The 24,492-nt window shown below is 42.3% G+C and overlaps 4 non-coding genes and 2 pseudogenes across 4 annotated transcripts; 5 read left to right on the top strand and 1 right to left on the bottom strand.

Moving 5' to 3' along the window:
- The first annotated feature begins 4,240 nt into the window (after positions 1 to 4,240).
- On the top strand, positions 4,241 to 4,359 carry LOC147267057 (5S ribosomal RNA). The gene has a single exon (XR_015113257.1). It is a non-coding gene; the product is annotated as a 5S ribosomal RNA (ribosomal RNA).
- Positions 4,360 to 4,669: 310 nt separating this feature from the next.
- Positions 4,670 to 4,788, top strand: LOC147267056 (5S ribosomal RNA; annotated as a pseudogene).
- Positions 4,789 to 5,098: 310 nt separating this feature from the next.
- Positions 5,099 to 5,217, top strand: LOC147267055 (5S ribosomal RNA). Its single transcript, XR_015115090.1, has one exon. It is a non-coding gene; the product is annotated as a 5S ribosomal RNA (ribosomal RNA).
- A 311-nt stretch (positions 5,218 to 5,528) lies between these two features.
- LOC147267054 (5S ribosomal RNA) lies at positions 5,529 to 5,647 on the top strand (annotated as a pseudogene).
- A 1,198-nt stretch (positions 5,648 to 6,845) lies between these two features.
- Positions 6,846 to 6,918, bottom strand: trnaf-gaa (transfer RNA phenylalanine (anticodon GAA)). Its single transcript has one exon. It is a non-coding gene; the product is annotated as a tRNA-Phe (tRNA).
- Positions 6,919 to 10,474: 3,556 nt separating this feature from the next.
- Positions 10,475 to 10,556, top strand: trnas-gcu (transfer RNA serine (anticodon GCU)). The gene has a single exon. It is a non-coding gene; the product is annotated as a tRNA-Ser (tRNA).
- The last annotated feature ends 13,936 nt before the right edge of the window (positions 10,557 to 24,492 follow it).

Raw genomic sequence — 24,492 nt, 5'->3', positions numbered from 1 at the left:
GCAGCCAGAGCAAAGCAGGGTAGTCTGTAGCCAAACAGCAGCCAGAGCAAAGCAGGGTAGTCTGTAGCCAAACAGCAGCCAGAGCAAAGCAGGGTAGTCTGTAGCAAAACAGCAGCCAGAGCAAAGCAGGGTAGTCTGTAGCAAAACAGCAGCCAGAGCAAAGCAGGAGCATCTAGCAAAGCAGGATAGTCTGGCAAGACAGCGCCCGGTAGCAAAGCAGCAGCTAGTTCTTCCTCAGTGTCACGGCTCACCAGCTGTGCCAATCAGGTGTAGATCGCACGCATGCAGAGCAAAGGGTTTCACAGCTAGTATGCTGTGGCAAACAGCCTCTGCACGTCAGATGGGGGGGGGGGGGTGTTTCCCCACTAGCGGCGATTAAGGGACCGTGTCCCAAAAGCCGGACGCCTACAATTAAACACGTGAATATGAAAAACGTGCATGATCAGCATGCAACACGAGCTACAGGGAGCTACTGCTACATACCAGCACAGACGGTGGCGAGAAGGCAGACGTGAGGCGATCAGAGGCGGAAGCGAGGTGACCAGGAAGTGGGAGGACCGCGGACCCCAAGAGCAAGAGATTGACCAGGTAGATGCTGACCCTATTTATAGAGCAGCGCCTCACACTGGTTGGCTAATGATGGTACAAGCCAAGTCAGGCATCACCAACCAGTCTCACTGCTAGGATGGGACCTCTCATCCTGCCACATTTGCATTGATAATTACACTCGGTGCACATCATGCTAGCCAGATTTAGCAGCTAGCCAAAATGTTGAAAATGCTTGCAAATTAATCCAAAAAACACAGAGAGTTGACTTTACTTTTTACATCTCGAGCCTCCACAAATTAATGTGTGTGACATCTGTATTTTGCCTGTGAATTCATGAAGCTTTCTGATAGACTGAACCATTTTACAGTACACACAATATACGTGTCACACAACAGTTAAGTCGGTTCATATTAAGATGAGTGCACACTGACTGTGTTTACATGCAATTACGTTCCTCCATCTTGTGCTAGGCTACTGCTCTGGCATGAGTCTGTCTGATGGCATGATTACAGTGTAGTTAAGGCCATAGAGCAGAAGCTGTGGTTGTATTTGTTTAAAAAAGAGTGGTTTTAGCATCGTTCAAGTGCCTGCTCATTTGTGTTGATTTTTCTTTGTCTCTGATATTGCCTACAGATGCAGGAGCCTATTTTCCAGCTGCCCTGATCCTAGTAAGTACTTGCCTGTCCATCACATTTCACAGTTAATCAGTTATTTTTTCAGACCTCAAACATTGAAATAGACAACTATGTTATCTGGTCAAAGAAGCTGTTTTTTTCTTCTTCTTCTTCTTCTCTTCTCTTTTCTCCCTCTTTTCTTGGATCTCCAACACTACATCTACATGTATATATTTGATGGCTTATAATGTCTCATTCATCTGAGTGAGTTCCAACACTCCTTTTTTAGGCGCTTCATTGGAATAAATCCTGAGAGTGTCTGCATGTTTTCCCTGTGCTGGTTCTCTCCAGGTACTCCAGCTTCCTTCCACAGTCCAAAGACATGCAAATGGAAATGCAACTCTAAATTGACCGTAGGTATGGCTGTGAGTGTGAATGGTTGTCTGTCAATATTTGTTGGCTGCGGTGGACTGCGATGGACTGCTTACCTGTCCAAGGTAATGTCCCTTCTGGGATAGGCTCCAGCCCCACCCTGTGACCCTTAACAGGATAAGCGGAAAAATGGATGGATGGATGGATGGATGGATGGATGGATGGGTGGGTGGGTGATCACTCACAGGACTGTGAGTCTCTCACTCTGACCACTTCATGCTATGGGACTTACACTCACGTAACCTGATTAGCTCAGTCAGTCGAGCACGAGACTCTTAGTCTCAGGGTTGTTGGTTCAAGCCCCATGTTGGGTGTTGATCTTAAACACCACTGCTTGTCCTCTCAGTTTTGAAAGCTTTGTTTGTAAATTGTCAGAAAAATCAGTGAATAAACAATACAAACTTAGGCTTTGTCAGAAATTCCATGCTTCCAAACTAACCAATATGAAAAAAACAAAAGGTGAGACTTTTTCGTGCATTCGAAAAATTTGTATGCGCTTCATTGTATCCGCTTTCTATACTTCCATGCATCCCAGCTTATTTCTGTTAAGGGTTGCAGGGGGAGGCTGGAGCCTTTCCCAGTGGCTTTCAGGTGAGAGGCAGGTTTCACCCTGGACAGGTAGCCAGTCCATTGCAGACAGAATACCCACGCAGGCACGGAGAGAACATGCACACACCACACAGAAAGAACCTGTGCTCGAGCCAGAACTTGAACTTGCTTTGAGGCGACACTGTTAACCACGGTACCACCGTGCCACCCATTGACTGTAACACATTGTAAACAATATACACTCTTGTTATCATACAACACGTAGCCGTGTACAAAAATCAAATAAATTACATCGCATAAAAAGCAGTGTGAAAAAGTTCAAAAATAAATAGAGTTCATGATCGTTAAAATTGGTTATAATGTGAGCAGGTTAAAAGCATAAATATAATATGTAACATTTAAAAAGTAAAACTATTTACAGTTAAAAAATAAATTCATATAAAGGTCTTTAAGTTCTCTGAGTCTGGAAAAGATCAGTGATCTGAGAATAAGGAGAGGGGAAGAAGCCGTGTTTATATGTAACCTCAATTGTTACCTGTCAATCATTTCATTCCTGTCTTATCTTTGGGTGTATTAAGACCGCAAAAGCCAATGAGAGGAAAGTTACTGTGTAAGGGGTGGGACTAGTGGCGCAGGTTTGTGAGGTGAGTAGTTAGCGCGCATGGGGAGAGAAACAGAGGCAATGATCAGAGAGTTAAGAGGGGAGGCATCATTTGTGTGGAGAGCATTTAAGTTTATTTTGGAGGTCGACGACTGGTGGTCCTGATGTAAACTTCTGTGTGACCTTCGAGAGGTGAATATTTATGCCTGTATTTGCGCTTTATCTAACTGTTATAGTGAAAAGAGACTGGATGTGTACATGGTTAGCGACGTGCTAGCTAGGGATAGCATTCCGTGCTAATGTGCCTGCAGATCGTAGCTTTAGCGTTGTAATATTTTTGGAGCGAAAGGAAAGGTAATGCGAATTCGACACGAGATAATGTTTGATAATTGTGACTAAATTAAGATAATATGCTTGAAGGAGACGGACATTGGAGAGAGAGAGACGGGTTTCCATCCGATGGCTCTGCTGTTCTGCTGTGCCCTGTCCTGCTGTGTTTTCTTCTTCGTGACTTTCGCTGTCCCGCCATTGCGTGTGAGTGTTTGGATTGTGACTGCCACCACCATTGCCATTACCATTCAGACTGTCATCCTCCATTCCCGTTCTCCCCCTTCTAATAAAACCCTGGATTTGTGAGGACTAACATACACATGCACTTGCTTTTATTGTGTGCTCAGCTGCGAGTGAAGCGGCCATTACAGTTGTGAAGCCCCGACCGCACACGAGCTTCAATAAACAGGCCTGAAACAGGTAAAAATCAAATTAAAGGTTTTTCATATGAATGTGTGTGTGCCCACAGGTAAAATATTGAGTTTTAGTTGTTGTAAATTAAAGAATACCGTTTTAGAAAGTAACTTAAGGATTCTGAAAGGGATTAAATATGATGTATATTAAAAAAAAGAAAAGAGTTATCTTTTGTAGAGGAAACTGTTTTTTCCTTACAATTGAGGTGTTAAGGATGAATTGAGGGTATTTTATGTGAAACTATCTAACTAAAAAAGATTTTTATTTTCAGTGGAACGAAAGCTCAGAACCAAGAAAGACATTGTTTGTTTTGTTTTGAAAATCCTCTTCCTCATTGTTAATAATTTTGTTCATTGTATTTTTATAATACGAGAATATATTCAATTTTTATTTCATCCATCTCCGTGAACAAGTACCTGTGAAGGATTAATTTGCAATTCTTTTAACTTCAGCTTGAGGAAAGGGCAGCTTTGAGTCTTTAGGGACCAGCATGAGCGAGCTTCCCTCACACACCTTTTCTTGAAGCGCCTTTCTGCAGCTTTGAAATTGAATTTCATGCAGCGTGTAATTTGAAGTAGACAGATGGCAGATGCAGTACTTTTCTCTCGATGACATCAACATTCTTTTCTTTGTATTGACAGGACACCTATTTGGCGTGTGAAAAGACCGTGAGGCTGTTGCACATCACTTTTTTTCTGAGATTGTAAAGTGAGTGAAATGGATATAGAACCCATGTGTGTAAGAGTCAAGGGCTTACGGCCATCCCGCTCTGAACACGCCCGATCTCGTCTGATCTCGGAAGCTAAGCAGGGTCGGGCCTGGTTAGTACTTGGATGGGAGACCGCCTGGGAATACCAGGCGCTGTAAGCTTTTTTGTTTCTTTGTGAGGAAAGGGCAGCTTTGAATCTTTGGGGACCAGCATGAGCGAGCTTCCCTCACACACCTTTTCTTGAAGCGCCCTCCGCAGCTTTGGAATGGAATTTCATGCAGTGTGTAATTTGAAGTAGACAGATGGCAGATGCAGTACTTTTCTCTCGATGACATCAACATTCTTTTCTTTGTATTGACAGGACACCTATTTGGCATGTGAAAAGACCGTGAGGCTGTTGCACATCAGTTTTTTTCTGAAATTGTAAAGTGAGTGAAATGGATATAGAGCCCATGTGTGTAAGAGTCAAGGGCTTGCGGCCATACTGCTCTGAACACGCCCGATTTCGTCTGATCTTGGAAGCTAAGCAGGGTTGGGCCTGGTTAGTACTTGGATGGGAGTCCGCCAGGGAATACCAGGTGCTGTGAGCTTTTTATTTTCTTTGTGAGGAAAGGGCAGCTTTGAATCTTTGGGGACCAGCATGAACGAGCTTCCCTCACACACCTTTTCTTGAAGCGCCCTCCGCAGCTTTGGAATGGAATTTCATGCAGTGTGTAATTTGAAGTAGACAGATGGCAGATGCAGTACTTTTCTCTCGATGACATCAACATTCTTTTCTTTGTATTGACAGGACACCTATTTGGCGTGTGAAAAGACCGTGAGGCTGTTGCGCATCACTTTTTTTCTGATGTTGTAAAGTGAGTGAAATGGATATAGAGCCCATGTGTGTCAGAGTCAAGGGCTTACGGCCATACCACTCTGAACACGCCCGATCTCGTCTGATCTCGGAAGCTAAGCAGGGTCGGGCCTGGTTAGTACTTGGATGGGAGACTGCCTGGGAATACCAGGTACTCTAAGCTTTTTTTGTTTCTTTGTGAGGAAAGGGCAGCTTTGAGTCTTTAGGGACCAGCATGAGCGAGCTTCCCTCACACACCTTTTCTTGAAGCGCCCTCCGCAGCTTTGGAATGGAATGTCATGCAGTGTGTAATTTGAAGTAGACAGATGGCAGATGCAGTACTTTTCTCTCGATGACATCAACATTCTTTTCGTTGTATTGACAGGACACCTATTTGGCGTGTGAAATAACCCTGAGGCTTTTGCGCATCACTTTTTTTCTGAGGTTGTAAAGTGTGTGAAATGGATATAGAGCCCATGTGTTTCAGAGTCAAGGGCTTACGGCCATACCACTCTGAACATGCCCGAACTTGTCTGATCTTGGAAGATAAGCAGGGTTGGGCCTTGTTAGTACTTGGATGGGAGACCGCTCGGGAATACCAGGTGCTGGAAGCTTTTTTGTTTCTTTGTGAGGAAAGGGCAGCTTTGAGTCTTTGGGGACCAGCATGAGCGAGCTTCCCTCACACACCTTTTCTTGAAGCGTCTTTCCTTTGCTTTGAAATTGAATGTCATGCAGCGTGTAATTTGAAGTAGACAGATGGCAGATGCAGTACTTTTCTCTCTACTTTTCTCTCTACTCCTCTCTCTCCTCCTATATGTGTCATACATAAATTATACTCATAGGTATTACTAACTTGTCTCCTTCTCAGGATCCTTTAAGGCTCCTCTCATTCCAGATCTGGGTGCTGCTGGAGGAGGCTGCAGAGCTGAAGAGGCTCAAGCTGCCACCCGTAGCTCCACCTTCTCACATCACCGTCTGTCCATCAGTCTCTCTCTCTCTTTTTCTCTGTCCCTCTCTTTCCTTCTACATATCCGTCTTCCTCCATTATCTGTTTTGTTCCTGTTCTCTTTCCCCCCAACCGGTCAAAGCAGAAGGCCGTCCCCATTGAACCTGGATCTGCTCGATGTTCCTGCCTGTTAAAAGGAAGGTTTTTGTCGCCGCTGTTGCAGGATGTGCTTGCTGATGGAGAATTGTTGGGTGTAGATTCATTGAAGGAGTTTGGTACTGGACCTGCTCTACCTGTGAAGTGTCATGAGATAAGTTTTGTTGTGATTTGGTGCAATATAAATAAGATTAACTTGACCAGTGTTATTTGTGGTCTTTCGTTAATTGCATGCCACATGAAATTATTATTAGTCACTTTTATCTCACATTTGACCTGCAGCTACAGTCTCACAGTGGCAAGACGAGAACACTTCTACTTCTGATGATAACAGTTTGTTCAACACTAAACTTCATCCAGTACCATGTTGTCAAACACTGGAACACCAGCACAGCACCTGAACAAGGACTTGAACCCTGGACCCTCTGATTAAAAGTCTGATGCTCTACCGTCTGAGCTACTCAGGCTCTTCCTACAGCATTTAGACAGGAAAAGAAACACCTGTGAAGGTCAAACTGCTGCTTTCTTGACTTGTTCAATCCTCCATGTTAAAGTCCACCATGCTTTTGATTGGCTCTGATTCTCTGTGGCAAAATCCAACAAGAGAATCCAAAAATGTCTTGAATGTCATAAGAATGCACAGGACAAGATGTTAGTCTCCTTCATGTCTGCAGTTCCTCTACTGGGAAGTAAAGTCAATGCTGTTCCTCTGCTGAAACCTGGGATCGGACCAGGGACCTTTAGATCTTCAGTCTAACGCTCTCCCAACTGAGCTATTTCAGCTCCGAGTGAGGGCCCTGCTTCTCTCATTTTATAATCTGTTCCACTCTCACTAGAACTTAGAGAGGATTTGAGCTTCTGAAGTCATGACACATTGAACAGTTCTACAGGACCATTTTTGATGAATGTCTGAATCACACAAGCCTTTTTTGTTTGTCTTCTTCCCAGTTGCCTCAACATTGTGTGAGCCAATAATTCCACATCTGTACCAGACACACCTCTGGTTGGTGGGTTTTCTGGATCTTTCTGTTCTAACAGTGTCTTTTATCTTAAATATGCCACTTTCACATGAAAACATCAATAACAGGACAATATCAAAACTATTATTGCTGCTGTTGCTGTTGTTGGTTTTTGTGTCTGTCTTCCATCCCCCTGTCCCCCTGTCTTTCTCTCTGCTTGTCTTTCACCCTCATCTTGTTCCCCATCTTTTTGTCATTCTCTCCCTCATTTCTCTCTGTCTTTTGTCTTTTCTTCTCCATATTTGTCTTCTGCTGCTCCAGGATCAGCTTCTATCACACAGTGGTCCAGAACCATTATGAAGCCTGATCATGAATGTGAGCAAAGCTCTTGGAACAGGCCTGCTGTCACCACAACTAAGATCCTGCAGGTCACTAGAAACTCCAGTGTCCAGCTGACAAGTGGACTTTCTTCTGATCAATGGTGGTGCTGAGTTTAGCAAACATCTCCAACAAGAAGATGAAGGAGGCCATCAACTCCTCCAAGCTCAACATCTATACTGGCTTTACTGGGAGATAAGGAGGTCAAAGCAGATCTTCACCCTCCACCTCAGATGGTTTCTACTCACAGAGATGAGGGACCAGTTCAAACCAGCTACCTGGAGCTCCCTTAAGCCATTGTCCCCATCAGCTAACATCTGGATCTGGACCTGCACCGGTGCTGATTTGTGTCTTGAGTTCCCAGAGTTTGTTGAACCAGAGAGGCTTCAACTGGTGACGGTCGTGCAACCAAGCGTGAAGGTGAGCCTGCATTGTCTGATCTGGAGCTAACAGGGGAATTAGCAAGTGCTCTGACTGTTCTAGAGTTGCTGCTTAGTTGAATTTGAATTTATTTGTTGAAATGTTCCAGTTTCTATGAGGTCAGGGAAGATTGGTGTGGATCTAAAGGTCCCTGGTTGGATCCCAGGACATTGTTTTGGCTCATTTGAACATTTTCAAACCCTCGTTGCTCAGATTTTACATGAATTTGATCATGACTTTTGGACAAATGTTCTGTTTATTAATTAAATAATCACTTCAGTTATGAATTAAGTGAGTCACCCAGACTTGGTCAATAACAAAAGTTAGTCTGGTTATTATTCAGTTTCCAGTCAGTAGGGACACACACACACACACACACACACACACACACACACACACACACACACACACACACAGCCTGTCTTTGGTATAAAATGGTCTGTCACGTTCACGTTGGAAGATTTCTCTGACTCAATTGTGAATAAAGAGATTCTTCATCTGACACCTGAGTCTTGATCCACTGATTCCTCTGATCCACCTCTTTCTGCTCCAACAAGGCTGACATGGATCAGGTGGGTCCATGTCATCCAATCAGTAGGTTTCTCCTCTCAATTAATTTTCTTCATCCCAGTTTAGATTGATTCTTCTCAGCCTCATGAAGGAGCATCTGATCAGGTGTTTGGCTGCTTGTTAGTTGTAATTCCATAGATTTTTATCTCAGATGTTATAGAATTAATAAGAACATCTTAAAGACCTTTGTCCAACACTTGAAACTCACCTGTCTGTGGAGGCCCAACTGGCCTTTGGTAGTGAGGTGGTGGATGCATGTGAATGAAATGAGGCTCGTGTTGCTGTGAGGAGCCACTAGAGGGAGACACCTGTCGGTCCTCCCAGCTGACAATGAGGCTTCACAGCTGCATTTGAAGCTGTCCTTTATGAGTCACAACTGTCTTGAGCTCAGGAGCCAAACTCACCGAAAACATATGCAAGTGGCTTTGGACAAAAGCATCTGCTCAATGAAATTGTAGGATTATAGAATTCTATAAATGTAGAATATAATTGTAGAAATGCTCTCTATCACCACCCCCAACGTCTGTGCCAGGGTCTCTGGCCAGTGGTCAATGGCTCCTATCACCTGCCCAGGATGGATCAAGCTTTGTCTTTGTAATTCTGCACTTATTAGAGACCTGGAAACAAAGGAATGCTGAAAAAGAGAAAATAGGACCTCACACAAATGGGCTTGGAACATAATTTTAAAGAATTGTGTAAATGTGAATCTTTTACAAATGTGTGTGTGAATGTGGTTGTTGTGGCCGAGTGGTGAAGGCGATGGACTAGAAATCCATTGGGGTCTCCCTGCTCAGGTTGGAGTCCTGCCAACAACGTTAAAGTGTTGATGTTCTGGAGGAGACAACATCTGATCTTTTTAGATCCACGAGTCAAAGGTTTTCTTTAAAGTGCTGCAGCAGCTGAGGATGAGGGAGAGACAGAATTTCAAACCATCTTTGTGAGGACATTTTGAAAAATGATGATATTTGCCACAGTTATTATTGACTTGGAACACTGCAAAAATATCCCCTCTCCAAAAACCCTCCTCTTCAACTTTGTACCCAAGTTGTCTCCTCATCAGGCACCACAGTGTCCAGGATGTTCAGTCAAAAAGTCATTAATGATTTTAAAAATGTCCATCAAACACAAAATAAGGCTTCAAATAGGTAAAATCACCATCTGTAGACTGAACCAATATGCTGATGTGATCCTTTGATTAGTTTAGGATCAGTCAGAGATCAAAGACTGAAGCAGGAGATCAATGCTCAGAACCCAGAGATCAAAGACAGAATTCAGACATCAAACACATACCTGATGGAGGCTCCACCCCCCCCAGACAGTTTCCATGTAAGTCGTAAGTTTTATTTTTAAAGCGCCAAATCACAACAAGTGTTATCTTCTTTTTATTCTTTTTATTAAAGATTGAAGCTCCATACAAGACAGAGTTTGTAGACAAGAACATCACAGCCTGGGAAGCTTTCACTTCTTTTGATGGACAGCTTTGATTTCAGGTTCTACCTCTGTAAAATTGAAAGTAAAGTAAATGAAGCACCTGTGAAGGTAAAACTGATGATGTCATGACTTGTTCAGTCCTCCAACGTTAAAGTCCAGCAAGCTTTTGATTGTCTCTGATTCTCTGTGGCAAAATCCAACAAGAGGAAACAGAAAATCTTGAGGTTGTCTCACTTTTTTTTTTAAAGAAACTCTGCATAGGACAGTGATAGGATGCTTGTTTCCTTGGATGAAAAAGTCTGGTACTCTCATCTTCTTAAACATTTACTTGTTCAATCAGGACAAGAGAATCTGAGCTTGGATGTCATTTTGTAGTAAAAGGTGAATTAAACTTGTAAACATCAGCTGGTGTTCACTCTGATGATGTATCGATGGTTTGTATTCTGCCTTCTGTAGCACGATGCTGCTGGGAAGAAGCCTGATTATGTCAGAGTTGTGTTCAGTGGCTCCTGCTGGGTCCATTTCTGAAAAATAGGCTCCAAAGAGTTCAGGTGTTTAAAAGCTCAGGGTTGCTGTCAGCAGACGAGGTGGCCGAGTGGTTAAGGCGATGGACTGCTAATCCATTGTGCTCTGCACGCATGGGTTCGAATCCCATCCTCGTCGTGAGCGACTCTGGTTTCTACTCCAACATTATGGAATTACTGTGAGGCTTTTAACTGACACAGATACCAGTTGGGTCAACTTCCCTTTCACAACCTGACCAAAACAACTCTGACACCCAGAGCTCACATGTGTCAATCACCTCTGTAGAAGGTCCCGCCCCCACAGAGCTATAAATCCTCCCATCAGTGAAGAAAACTGAAGACACCTCTTGGATGAGAGCTGAAGCATCTTCAAGAAACCTGAAACAGTCCACTTGGTATGTTTAAATAATTCTACAATTTCTATAAGCTTTTGTCCAAAGCCACGTGCATGTATCACATGTATATAATATATATGTGATACTCTTTCATCTACTCATGAACCAAAAATGCAGTCTAATACCAGTAAATTTGTGCAGAAAAATGTCATTTGTGCTCCTTCTTTTATTTATTTGTTTATTTAGTATTTTTTTAATGTATTTACTTTCAATTCACATTTTGTCCATTAACTTCATAATCACTCTTCACAGTCGCCATCTCATCACATGACTAAAGTTTGGGTTCTGTATTGGTGGTAAAATATCCTTCCATGCCCCTCACTAGTTTGCACACAGAAAAGCATATTTTACTGGTTTCAAATCTCTTAGTGTGTTCTCTCTCTTAAACCAGCTGTGGCAGCTTTCATTGTGTGATTGATTTTAAAATATAAAGATAGAACAGAACCATTGGAAGAAGATGTCAGGACATTTGAAGGAATGTAAATCTCCTCTTGAAATGTTGCAGTGTGCAGCTGAGGCTCTCTGGCAGTGGCACAAGGAGCCACAATGGCAGAACCTGGACCCTCCTGGAGGAGAACCACAGGTGAGGGCCTTCTTGGCTCCAGATTGATGGAAATCAAGTGTCTGAGGCTGTTAGCAGCCATGAAGTTGATCTGGTTGGGCACTGGTATTTTTTCTTGCTGCAGCTCAGGAGTGATTCAGGAGAAGAGTTTCAGAACAGCCAAGGTTGGGGACTGGAATTTTCAAATTTCCCCTGGAACCAGACAACCTTGGGAGGTAAAACCTCACATCATAGCCACTCAGATGCAGCAGCAGAAAGAAGCTGTCATCTACCCTGACAGTCAGAGCATCAAGTCAAGAAAACATCAACCATCTTGTAGTTCCAAACCTTCACCTGTCAGATTCAGCTACTTCTTATTGTGGGACTTTAAATTTGAACACAATGGAATTTGGACAAGGAGTTTTCCTTCAAGTCAGAACATCATCGTCCAGCCTCCAACCAGAGGTCCATCAGTTATCATGGGAGCCACATGTGGAGTCTGGATTCTTTTCTAGAATGTGACGGCAATGACAGTCCTGCCAAGTGACATCACTGACATGAATGGATGACTTCAGTCACATGAATGGATGACTTCAGTCACATGAATGGATGGCTTCAGTCACGTGACTGGATGGCTTTAGTCACGTGACTGGATGACTTCAGTCACATGACTGGATGATTTGAAAATTTTGTTGTTGGCCTCTGGACCTTTTTTAAATCAGTAGTTGACCACAGGTAGCTTAGCCAACTGTTAACTAATTAACTTTTAGTCCAGACAAAGAATGTGGGTTGACAGTTATTCATACACAGTCTTTGGTTTCAGATGCAGCCTCAACTGAGACTCCTGGTTCAGAGGATGGGTTTGTTTGCTGTCAGGTTGCCACCTTTCAGAAATGAAAATCAGGGACGCCCACCACGGCTCCTGGGGGCCATGACCACCAGGGGCCTGACTCCCATGAGGTGGGTGCCCACAGCAGTGGTGTGTTTTATTTTGTAGGTGTTATTAGTCAAGGGGTGATCAAGAAAGCAATTCCTCCTACTTAAAGCTTGAAATGCTTTATCACCAATAAACACATTCTTTATTGTTCAACACTGAACTGCACATTTAAGTTTTAAAATACAAACTCAATAAATGGAGAACTTTATGTGACTTAAGTTCATAACACATCAGCAGGTTTCCCTCCCTTCTTTTTCCAAGTCTCCTTCTTGTTCCTCCTTGCAGCTCTGGGGAACTCTTGGTCTCTCAAAGCCCTGTTGGAAAACTCTGAACAGGACTGCTCAAAGTTGAGAGTGATCACTCCTTTGAGCTCCATGGAGCTCCTGTTCCTGCAGTTACTCCATTTCTGCTTTTCATTTTGTGTTTGTATTAAAGTTCTATTGCTGAAAAAAAAGAGAATTTTTTGCCTTTTTCTTGAAGTAAATATATGAGGGTCGAAACTGACCCATAACACCATGGATGTTACAAAAGTTAATAATATTAAAATGAATAATAAATCAAACCAATCCATGTCAGAGATGTGTTCTAACACCCCTCAGTAATGGTCAGGAAACACAACAACATTTTGTTTATTTCTATGATTTTCTGGAGGTTCATTTGATCATTTTTTCACTGAAATCGAGGGTTTACTGACTAAAAAAAGGTCCAGAGGCCCACAACAAAATATTCCAATCAATATTTCCATGGATAAGGAAGCCTAACAAGGTAACCGGGAGATGGGAAACAACTTGGATGATAGAAAATTGTTTTTAGTTTATTTTACAGCTGATTGAAGACGAGGGTCAAAACTGACCTGTTAACATCAGAGATGGGAACAGAAAGCTAACACAAGAGGAAGGTTGAAGCTATGAAAAAGGAGTTTGATAAAAATCTTGAACTGACAGTAGAAATATCCTTTTGTGTGTTTACCTTTGTTGACAGAAGTCACTTTAGCTTGGCAGTGAAAAGAATCTCTGCTAGCTTGACAAATAAGTGGCACAAACTGGGTTCAAGCTGGACTTTGGACACTGGTATCTGCAACAACTCCCATCAACTCCTAATCTAGCATCTCTGCTGTGCTCAAACTATTTTACAGAACATTTGACAGACCTGTGGAGCAGTGAGGACAGACATGAGTTGATCCACATGATCCACTGAAGCGCCATTTTACCCTGCCACTGAGGTCACCAACATGAGCTGGAGTTGGGACTCTTGAACTGAACCTGGTATCACAGCGACACCTACTGCTGCAAAATGGAACAGCAACATTGAACCCAAGTACAGGATTGGAGGGAGACTGATGGTCGCTGTTTGGGTTTTTGAAGAACAAGGAGGGCGTTGGTTCAAGCTGGATTCTCAGAGACTATTTCCCCAACCTCTACATTGGAATCTACACTGTCATCCAGTCATGTGACTGAAGTCATCCAGTCATGTGACTGAAGTCATCCATTCATGTCAGTGATGTCACTTGGCAGGACTGTCATTGCCTTCACATTCTAGAAAAGAACCCAGACTCCACATTTCCTCCTATCTATTATTGTGTCCCACCCTCCTGGTCCTTACTCTGAATTCTCTGAGTTTATATCCAGTTCAGTTCTCAAAAGAGACTCAGTCATGAGTGTAGATTAGTTTCCTTTTCTCCACTGATTATATGTCAAGGTTTGTGTGTGGGGGTGGAGCCTATCCCAGCAGCCTTCGGACAAGAGGCGGGGTTCACCCTGGATGAGTCACCAGTCCATCACAGGGCCAACACACATAGACAGACAACCATTCACACTCACAGTCACACCTACAGTCAATTTAGAGTATCAATCAGCCTCGTCCCCTCTTGATGTCTTTGGACTGTGGGAGGAAGCTGGAGTACCAGAGAGAACCCACACAGACACAGGGAGAACATGCAGACTCCACACAGCTGGGGCTCGAATCTGGAACCTTCTTGCTGTGAGGCCACAGTGCTGACCACTGCACCATTGTGTCCCCTGAAAATGCCACCAGATCGTTTGGATTGTCTATAAAATCAAGTACACATGAACATGAAGAGGTTTTCACAGGGCTGGTGGTGCAATGGATAGCATGACTGACTACTGTCAGAAGATTCCAGGTTCAACTCCTGGCTCGCTCACTTAAAATTTTATACTCAGAAGCTTTCACACCTGAAGTGTGAACCACTGCTAAAAGTCCCTGAAATCCTCCAAGGTTTCCTCCTTGTCTGCTGTAAACATGAACACATGCATGGATCCTGCTACCTCTCACATGTTAAGCTGGCACTTGACAGTGACAGCAGGAGAACAAGAAATCCCAGTGTGTCATCAACATTTCCTGGAAACTAAATGACAGAAGCCAGTGGCGGCTGGTGAAAAAAATTCTTGGTGGGGCTGGTGTGCCAAAAACATTTCCGTGCCTAGTCTAGTATAATCATTCAAAAAGAGCAGCCGGACAATTATTAAATGTTTTAAAATAGTATTTACTTTCCTTCTTAAAATTGACAGTTTCAAAGACAAAAAAAACAACAACAATTTACAACTACAGTCAATTTTATGCGATCAAATATTATACAATGATGTTAACTTTACAGAAGGTGATTTGAGCTTAATCTATACAATACAAATCAACAATGTGTGTGTGTCTCTCTCTGTCTCTCTCTTTGTTCATCTGTGTCTGTCTCTGTCTCCTTCTCTGTGTCTCCGTCTTTGTGTCCTTTTCTCTGTGTCTCTATCTCTGTTTGTTTGTCTCTTAGTGTGTCTGTCTCTCTCTGTCTCTCTCTCTTTGTGTCCGTCTCTCTTTCTCTCTTCGTCTACCTGTCTCTCTCCCTCTGTCTCTCTGTCTATTTGTTTCAGTCTTTCTGGGTGTGTGTTCGAATTCAGCAGTCATTTGTACAGGAACTTTGCTCGTCTCTCTTTCTGGGAGGCAAATTTCTCAATGACCCTGGTGTTGAAACCAGGAATGTTTCGTGTCAGTTTTTTCTCAATGGAGAGCATAGCCAGAGCGTTGAGCCGATCTTGTGCCATGGTATTTGTAAGAAAAGTTTTTATCCTCTTCAAAGTGGAGAAGCACCTCTCAGATTCTGACGTTGTCATTGGTGTGGTGATGAGGATGTTGAGCAGACTTACAGTTTCAGTGAACGTGTCTTGAAGGTTATTTTCCATCAAAACCTGATAGAGAGCCAGTGCACCACTGCAACTCTGAAACTCTTCGTTCCCGTAGATCAGAGACAGCTCTGTTTAAAGTCTGGCCTTGTCCAATGAGGGATAGGCTTCCACTGTGGTTTTCAGTGCTGAATCTGGGAACTTTCGGCTGTGCTGTGGGAACAGGTCTCCTTGCAGGAGTGTGGCGCTGACAAGATGCTTGGTGAAACTAAATCTCTCCTTGGCATGGCTCACAATGGTGTCACATACCTATGCAATGATATAATTATACAAAATAGGAATTATTGCATCTTCACTTGTCTTAATACATTGACCTGATGAGCTAGCCTACATTATGTAATAAACATACTGTAATGATTCATATCATCATAAAACAATATACATTTAAGTCTGGACCACTGTATCATATGGCCAACATCTTATTTTGATTTTATTTAATAATGTGATTCAAATCACACTAAGAAGCAAGTTCTTACCTCCAGTGCCAAATGGTGCAGTGTGTCTTCTCCCAAGGTTCTGCGTCTCTTTGCGGGTGGCTCCTGAGCAGGTCCCCTGAACTCCTCATCCTCAGCCAGAGTAGGCACATCCTCCCTGACCCAACACATAAGTTTCATGAGTAAGTTCTAAAAACTGGTTAGGGATACATGAACAAAACCAAAGGTGGATATCATTACTGTCAATTATATTATACAGATAAATCAATTCTTTAAATAAGATGATATATAAGCATTTAAGTCTACATATACAGAGAAATTTAGGTTAGGCTACAAATTAATTAATTTAGCATACCTGATAGCCTGCATGTGGTCAATGAATGTCTGGGTGACTCCTGCCATGTAGACAGCATCAATGTTTCTCTTCTGCAGCTGGTTGTAAAGGATGTCCACATGTGGCATGATTTTGTGGAACAGGGCCAGTAAAAAACAAAAAGTTTCATCTTCCAGCATTCTCACATAGCCACCAGCTTCTCTCTTTGTCTGGCTATCAAACCCTTCACTGTTCCTGATAGCCTGAAAGCAATTCACCAGATCCTTCTTGTGCTCATAAACTGTGTTAACACGACTGTTGAAGTTCCAACGTGTTGATGATGCACTTGGAAGTCGGTGCGCAACCATCTCATCAAGCACTGCAGTTCTCTTGCTTGACTTAGAGAAAAGAGAAGCAAATCCCCCCATGTCAGAAAAAAAGTGACTGATCTGAGGGATGTGGGAGGTTGCTTGCTGCAGTATCAGGTTTAACTGATGGGCATAGCAGTGAACATAGTGAGCGTTTGGATAGATGTCTTGTACCTTTCGCTGCACTCCTCCTTTGGCACCCCTCATCACAGCTGCCCCATCACAGGCCTGGGCAATCAGCTTCTTTTCTTGTCCCTCAGAAAGGATGCTGTGCAGCCTCTCCAATAAGGCACTGGCTATTGCATCCGCACAGGTGTTGGGCAGTTTCAAAAATTCAAAGAACCGTTCTTGAATATTGTGGCGGTCGTCAATGTATCTCAGAACTAAGACTAACTGACACTGTGTTGAAACGTCAGTAGTTTCATCAGCCTGGATCGCTAAAAAGTCTGCCGATTTAACTTCATCCAGGATCTGTTCTCTCAAAACTGCCAGCATACAGTCCAGGAGCTCGTTCTGTACTGTCTTCGAGGTGCCTTTAAAAACGGTTGCATTTTCAAGGTGCTCCCTCAAGTACCGATCAATGGATGCCATCAAGTCAACTGGACCTCTGAATATTCCAGCGTTGTCAGAGGAATCACTTTCGTCATGTCCCCGCAGAGCCAGTTCAAAAGCACCACAGAATTTAACAGTTAATTATCTTAGATAAGATGTTACGGTTCTTATCTACGTCATCATTGTGCTTCCTTACAGCGATGCGGTGACTGTCATCGAGCTGCGTTGCTATGCTAATCTTCCCAAGAACCGCTAGCTTCACGCAGTTTTCCATGTGAATTTTCGCTCTTTCGTGTTTCTTAATCCGCTCGGAGAGGTGCTTCAGGTCAGTGATTCCTGTCTGTGTCCATGCTGAATCACACCGGTCACTCCTGAAAGGGATGCAGGGGAAGCAAAAAAGTGCGTTGGCTGCTCCACAACCCGTCAGCCACGGCTTGCGCTGAAACCAGCTCCGGCAAAAAGTCCTGTTGTAGGATTTAGCCTTTTCCTTGGACTGCTGCTGGATGTTGATTTCAGGCTTGTCCGGTCCCAGCTCCTTAACGCGGATTTTTTCCGCCATGGTCCTCCTCGCAAAAGGGAAATTTAAAAGGGATCTCACCGAATTCGGTGGAAACTGCTGCTCTTGAACTTCGATCGTTGTTGTCGCCATTTTCTCTCTCACTCACTTCTCGCGGTATTTTTTTTCGTAGGGATTCGGAAATCTGGGAATCTCACTACGCAAAAAGAATATCGCGGGCTCCTCGGCTAGCTTTAGCAATCCAAACCTTCACGCATTTTACGTTGGCGTAGGGGCGACTTTTCCAGCGCCCCTACGCCGTTAAATTTGGCGATGTTGATTGGCCAATTATTTATTATTTTTCCCTAGCAACCATACAGGATTGGCTAATTAATTGCAGGTCTGGGGCGCTTTGACGAGCGCCCCTAAAGACAAATTATACAGTCTATCAGAGTAAATTCACTATTAATTGAATGAGTCAGTTGGCGTAAATGTTGTTTAAATGACCCATATTGCATGTAGACACACACAATTAAGTAAGGCTGACATTGACGATACAAATTGTAAACATATGCACATATATATGTATAAATACATGTAGAGATTTTCCTCTCCACAGCTGGTGGGGTGGCGCCCCAGCGCCCCCTATGAGCCAGCCGCTACTGATACTGGCTTTACTGGGAGATCAGGAGGACAAAGCAGATCTTCACCCTCCACCTCAGATGGTTTCTACTCACAGAGATGAGGGACCAGTTCAAACCAGCTACCTGGAGCTCCCTTAAGCCATTGTCCCCATCAGCTAACATCTGGATCTGGACCTGCACCGGTGCTGATTTGTGTCTTGAGTCCCCAGAGTTTGTTGAACCAGAGAAGCTTCAACTGGTGACGGTCGTACAACCAAGCGTGAAGGTGAGCCTGCATTGTCTGATCTGGAGCTAACAGGGGAATTAGCAAGTGCTCTGACTGTTCTAGAGTTGCTGCTTAGTTGAATTTGAATTTATTTGTTGAAATGTTCCAGTTTCTATGAGGTCAGGGAAGATTTGTGTGGATCTAAAGGTCCCTGTTTGGATCCCAGGACATTGTTTTGGCTCATTTGAACATTTTCAAACCCTCGTTGCTCAGATTTTACATGAATTTGATCATGACTTTTGGACAAATGTCTTGTTTATTAATTAAATAATCACTTCAGTTATGAATTTAGTGAGTCACCCAGACTTGGTCAATAACAAAAGTTAGTCTGGTTATTATTCAGTTTCCAGTCAGTTAGGACACACACACACACACACACACACACACACACACACAAACACACACACACACACACACACACACACACACACACACACACACACGGCCTGTCTGTGGTATAAAATGGTCTGTCACGTTCTCTCACATTGGAAGATTTCTCTGACTCCATTGTCAATAAAGACATTCTGCATCTGACACCTGAGTCTTGATCCACTGATTCCTCTGATCCACCTCTTTCTGCTCCAACAAGGCTGACATGGATCAGGTGGGTCCATGTCATCCAATCAGTAGGTTTCTCCTCTCAATTAATTTTCTTCATCCCAGTTTAGATTGATTCTTCTCAGCCTCATGAAGGAGCATCTGATCAGGTGTTTGACTGCTTGTTAGTTGTAATTCCATAGATTTTAATCTCAGGTGTTATAGAATTAATAAGAACATCTTAAAGACCTTTGTCCAACACTTGAAACTCACCTGTCTGTCGAGGCCCAACTGGCCTTTGGTAGTGAGGTGGTGGATGCATGTGAATGAAATGAGGCACGTGTTGCTGTGAGGAGCCACTAGAGGGAGACACCTGTCGTTCCTCCCAGCTGACAATGAGGCTTCACAGCTGCATTTGAAGCTGTCCTTTATGAGTCACAACTGTCTTGAGCTCAGGAGCCAAACTCACCAAAAACATATGCAAGTGGCTTTGGACAAAAGCGTCTGCTCAATGAAATTGTAGGATTGTAGAATTCTATAAATGTAGAATATAATTGTAGAAATGCTCTCTCTCACCACCCCCAACGTCTGTGCCAGGGTCTCTGGCCAGTGGTCAATGGCTCCTATCACCTGCCCAGGATGGATCAAGCTTGCTTGTCTTTGTAATTCTGCACTTATTAGAGACCTGGAAACAAAGGAATGCTGAAAAAGAGAAAATAGGACCTCACACAAATGGGCTTGTAACATAATTTTAAAGAATTGTGTAAATGTGAATCTTTTACAAATGTGTGTGTGAATGTGGTTGTTGTGGCCGAGTGGTGAAGGCGATGGACTAGAAATCCATTGGGGTCTCCCTGCTCAGGTTGGAGTCCTGCCAACAACGTTAAAGTGTTGATGTTCTGGAGGAGACAACATCTGATCTTTTTAGATCCACGAGTCAAAGGTTTTCTTTAAAGTGCTGCAGCAGCTGAGGATGAGGGAGAGACAGAATTTCAAACCATCTTCGTGAGGACATTTTGAAAAATGATGACATTTTGCCACAGTTATTATTGACTTGGAACACTGCAAAAATATCCCTTCTCCAAAAACCCTCCTCTTCTACTTTGTACCCAAGTTGTCTCCTCATCAGGCACCACAGTGTCCAGGATGTTCAGTCAAAAAGTCATTAATGATTTTAAAAATGTCCATCAAACACAAAATAAGGCTTCAAATAGGTAAAATCACCATCTGTAGACTGGACCAATATGCTGATGTGATCCTTTGATTAGTTTAGGATCAGTCAGAGATCAAAGACTGAAGCAGGAGATCAATGCTCAGAACCCAGAGATCAAAGACAGAATTCAGACATCAGAGACAGAATTCAGACATCAAACACATACCTGATGGAGGCTCCACCCCCCCCCCAACAGTTTCCATGTAAGTCGTAAGTTTTATTTTTAAAGCGCCAAATCACAACAAATGTTGTCTTCTTTTTATTCTTTTTATTATAGATTGAAGCTCCATACAAGACAGAGTTTGTAGACAAGAACATCACAGCCTGGGAAGCTTTCACTTCTTTTGATGGACAGCTTTGATTTCAGGTTCTACCTCTGTAAAATTGAAAGTAAAGTAAATGAAGCACCTGTGAAGGTAAAACTGATGATGTCATGACTTGTTCAGTCCTCCAACGTTAAAGTCCAACAAGCTTTTGATTGTCTCTGATTCTCTGTGGCAAAATCCAACAAGAGGAAAAAGAAAATCTTGGGGTTGTCTCACTTTTTTTCATAGAAACTCTGCATAGGGCAGTGATAGGATGCTTGTTTCCTTGGATGAAAAAGTCTGGTACTCTCATCTTCTTAAACATTTACTTGTTCAATCAGGACAAGAGAATCTGAGCTTGGATGTCATTTTTTAGTAAAAGGTGAATTAAACTTGTAAACATCAGCTGGTGTTCACTCTGATGATGTGTCGATGGTCTGTATTCTGCCTTCTGCAGCACGATGCTGCTGGGAAGAAGCCTGATTATGTCAGAGTTGTGTTCAGTGGCTCCTGCTGGGTCCATTTCTGACAAATAGGCTCCAAAGAGTTCAGCTGTTTAAAAGGTGAGGGTTGCCATCAGCAGACGAGGTGGCCGAGTGGTTAAGGTGATGGACTGCTAATCCATTGTGCTCTGCATGCATGGGTTTGAATCCCATCCTCGTCCCAAGTGACTCTGGTTTCTACTTCTAGATTATTGAATTACTGTGAGGCTTTTTTTTTTTTTTGGAACTTATTTTTTATTTAACATACATACAGCACAGATAGAACATGACAGAGATGCGCAGACAAATATTCCAGACAAGTGTTCAGATACTTTTCCAAGATACACATGAAAAAAAATAAATAAATAATTTTTTTTAAAAAAATGTTGATGTTTATAATTCCAATACTGTTTTCACTGGTGCCCATCTTTCAGCAAACTGTCCTGTTTTCAGCTGTAACCTTGCTGTGATTTTTTCCATGATGTATACATTTTTTACTCTATTCCTCCATTGTGATATGTTTGGAGGTTCTGGCTTTAGCAAGCAGGCTGTTATTGTCTTTTTAGCGATCAGAATCAAAATCCTCCACAAAGCAATCAGGTTTCTGTCTGTCAGATTCTCAGGTGGTATGCCGAGGATAAACATTGCTGCGTCCAAAGCAAAATTAATGTCCAAAATTTGCCCAATCTCCTTCCGACCATTCTCCCAGAAGTTCAACAGCTGTGGGCAATCCCAGAATATGTGCGTAAAATCTCCTATTAACTGACATCCTCTCCAACACAGTTCAGATGTGTTGCTATATTTTGAAGTCTTAGATGGAGTGTTGAAATATCTCATCTTCACCTTCCAGTCAAACTCCCTCCACATTGGGCTGCTTGTTAATTTGTGTCCTGCTCTGAATGTTTCCTCCCAATTTTCATCTGGTATAATCGTATTTGTTTCTAATTCCCATTTTTCCTTAACATCCAAATTGTTGTCCTTACATTCATGTTGTAGTACTCTATAGATTTTTGATATTAACCCCTTTTTAGTCTCCCCCTCCAAATACGACAACAGCAATTCCTCCAGCTTAGATGGTGTTCTACAAATATTTTCCCACTCTCTGTGCTTCTGAAGGTAGTGTCTTCATTGTAGAAATTTGTAGAAGTCATGGTTCGGTAAGTTAAACTCTTTTTTAAGTTGCTCAAACGACTTCATATACTGTCCATTGAAAACTTGTGCAATATAAATTAACCCCTTACTTCTCCATTTGTTGTACCCTGCATCCATAACAGATGGTAAAAAGTCTGGATTTCCTGCTTTTTTGGTGATTCTACTTATTGAGTTCGATATTTTCAGTTTTTTTCGCACTATTGACCATACTTTTATTGTTACCCTAATCCAGTCATTACGCAGCCCCTCTTTTTTCTGCATCTTCTCTTTCAAAAACGGGAGTACCTCCAAAGGTGTTTTCTGACAGGAATTTTGTTCCATTCCCACCCACATTGTGTCTGTCTCCTTCGTGATCCACGTAATAATCGCTCTAAGTTGTGCTGCCCAATAATAATTTTTTAGACCAGGTAAATTTAACCCTCCCTTCTCTTTTGGGCAAAGAAGGATTTTGTATTTGATTCTAGCTTTTTTATTTTGCCAAACAAATTTAGATATGATTTTGTCTAACATCTTAAAAGTTGAACTAGAGACCATAATTGGCAGTGACTCGAACAGAAACAACAATCTGGGTACAATGTTCATTCTCACTGTTTCGATTCTTCCCACCATCGACAGGGGCAATATCTCCCATCTGGCCAAATCCTTCTTTATTTCTGTAATCAGTTTTCCATAATTTTCTTTAAATAGCTGTGATATAATGGGAGTAATAATGATGCCAAGATATCTAAACCCTGTGGTGGTCCATTTGAAATTGAACTTTCCCTCTAATTCAGTTGGATATTTGCCTGAAAGCATCATTGCTACTGACTTAGATTCATTAGTTAAATAACCTGATAATTCTCCATATTCATTCAGATTGTTCAATAAAGCTGGTATAGTTCAGGAGGGTTCACTTAGATATGTTCATATATCGTCAGCAAATAAAGATATTTTATGCTCCACTCCCCCTTCATCTCTTATTCCCTTAATATCCTTATTTTGTCTTATTGATTCGGCTAATGGTTCAGTACTTAATGCCAACAGCAATGGACTCAGACAATCCCCTTGTCTGACCCCTCTTTTGAGGGGAAAGAAATCTGAACAGCATCCGTTAACTCTAATCCGTGATTTGGGGTTTTTATAAACCAATTTTACCCAATCTATAAATGTTGAATGAAACCCAAAAACTTCTAATGTCCAATATAGGAAGCTCCATTTTACCCGGTCAAATGCCTTTTGTGCATCTAAACTGAGCATCAAAGCGGGCTGTCTGTTGTTTTTAGTACATGATATAAGATTTAATGTTCTCCTAATATTGTTAGCTCCTTGTCTACCAGGGATGAACCCTGTCTGATCTGGTTTGATTAATTTTGTTATATATATCTGTATCCTATGTGCTAAAATATGAGTCAATATCTTCAGATCACTACATAACAAGCTGACAGGCCTGTATCCTTCACATGTGGTTGGGTCCTTTCCTTCTTTATGTATGACTGAGATAATGGCTTCTGACCAAGATGTTGCTGGGTCACCTGATGTCAGGGCATAATTAAATCCTTTGAAAAGGGCTGGTGTAATCTCCTTCGCAAAACACTTATCAAATTCTCCCGAGAGCCCATCCGTGCCAGGGGATTTATTATTTTTAAGTACCTTAATTGTATTAGCTATTTCCTGTACTGAGATTGGCCGAACCATTTCAGATGCCTCCTCTGTTAATAATGACGGTAAGTGCAATCTTTTGAGGAATGCCAGTGTTTTATTTTCTAGTGATTGCGAGTCAGGGTCATCATATAGATTTTTATAATATTCTGCAAAGGCTGCTGCTATCTCCGTTGGCTTTATCATATATTTTTTAGAGTTAGGATGTCTTATTTTATTTATCGTCCTATTTGCCTGGGCTTTTCTAAGTTGAAATGCTAATAATCTGCTGGCTCTATTCCCCATCTCATAATATCTCTGATTCGTAAACCTTAAAGCCCCCTCTGCTTTGTAAGTTAATAGTTCATCGAGCCGTTGTTTGATTTTTTTCAGTTCGATAAGTGTTGAGTTACTTGATGTTCTTTTGTGTTCCAATTCCAACTCTCTAATTTTATTCTCTAACATATTTTGTTGCTTTAATCGGGCCTTTCTCATTCTGGAAGATATCTCTATTATTTTCCCTCTAATAACTGCCTTCCCCCCGTCCCATAAAATTGAAGGTGAAACTTCCCCTTTGTCATTAGTTTGAAAGTATTCCTTTAAATTTTGTTTTAGTTCCTTTACCACACTCTCATCTGA

The sequence above is a fragment of the Aulostomus chinensis genome, chromosome 4 (genome assembly GCF_037954235.1).
Source record: "Aulostomus chinensis isolate RoL2024-O1b breed Wild chromosome 4, RoL_Achi_v1.0, whole genome shotgun sequence".
NCBI lineage: Eukaryota > Metazoa > Chordata > Actinopteri > Syngnathiformes > Aulostomidae > Aulostomus > Aulostomus chinensis.
Note: the sequence above shows the minus strand (reverse complement) of the source record. Positions and strands in the feature narration are given on the sequence as shown.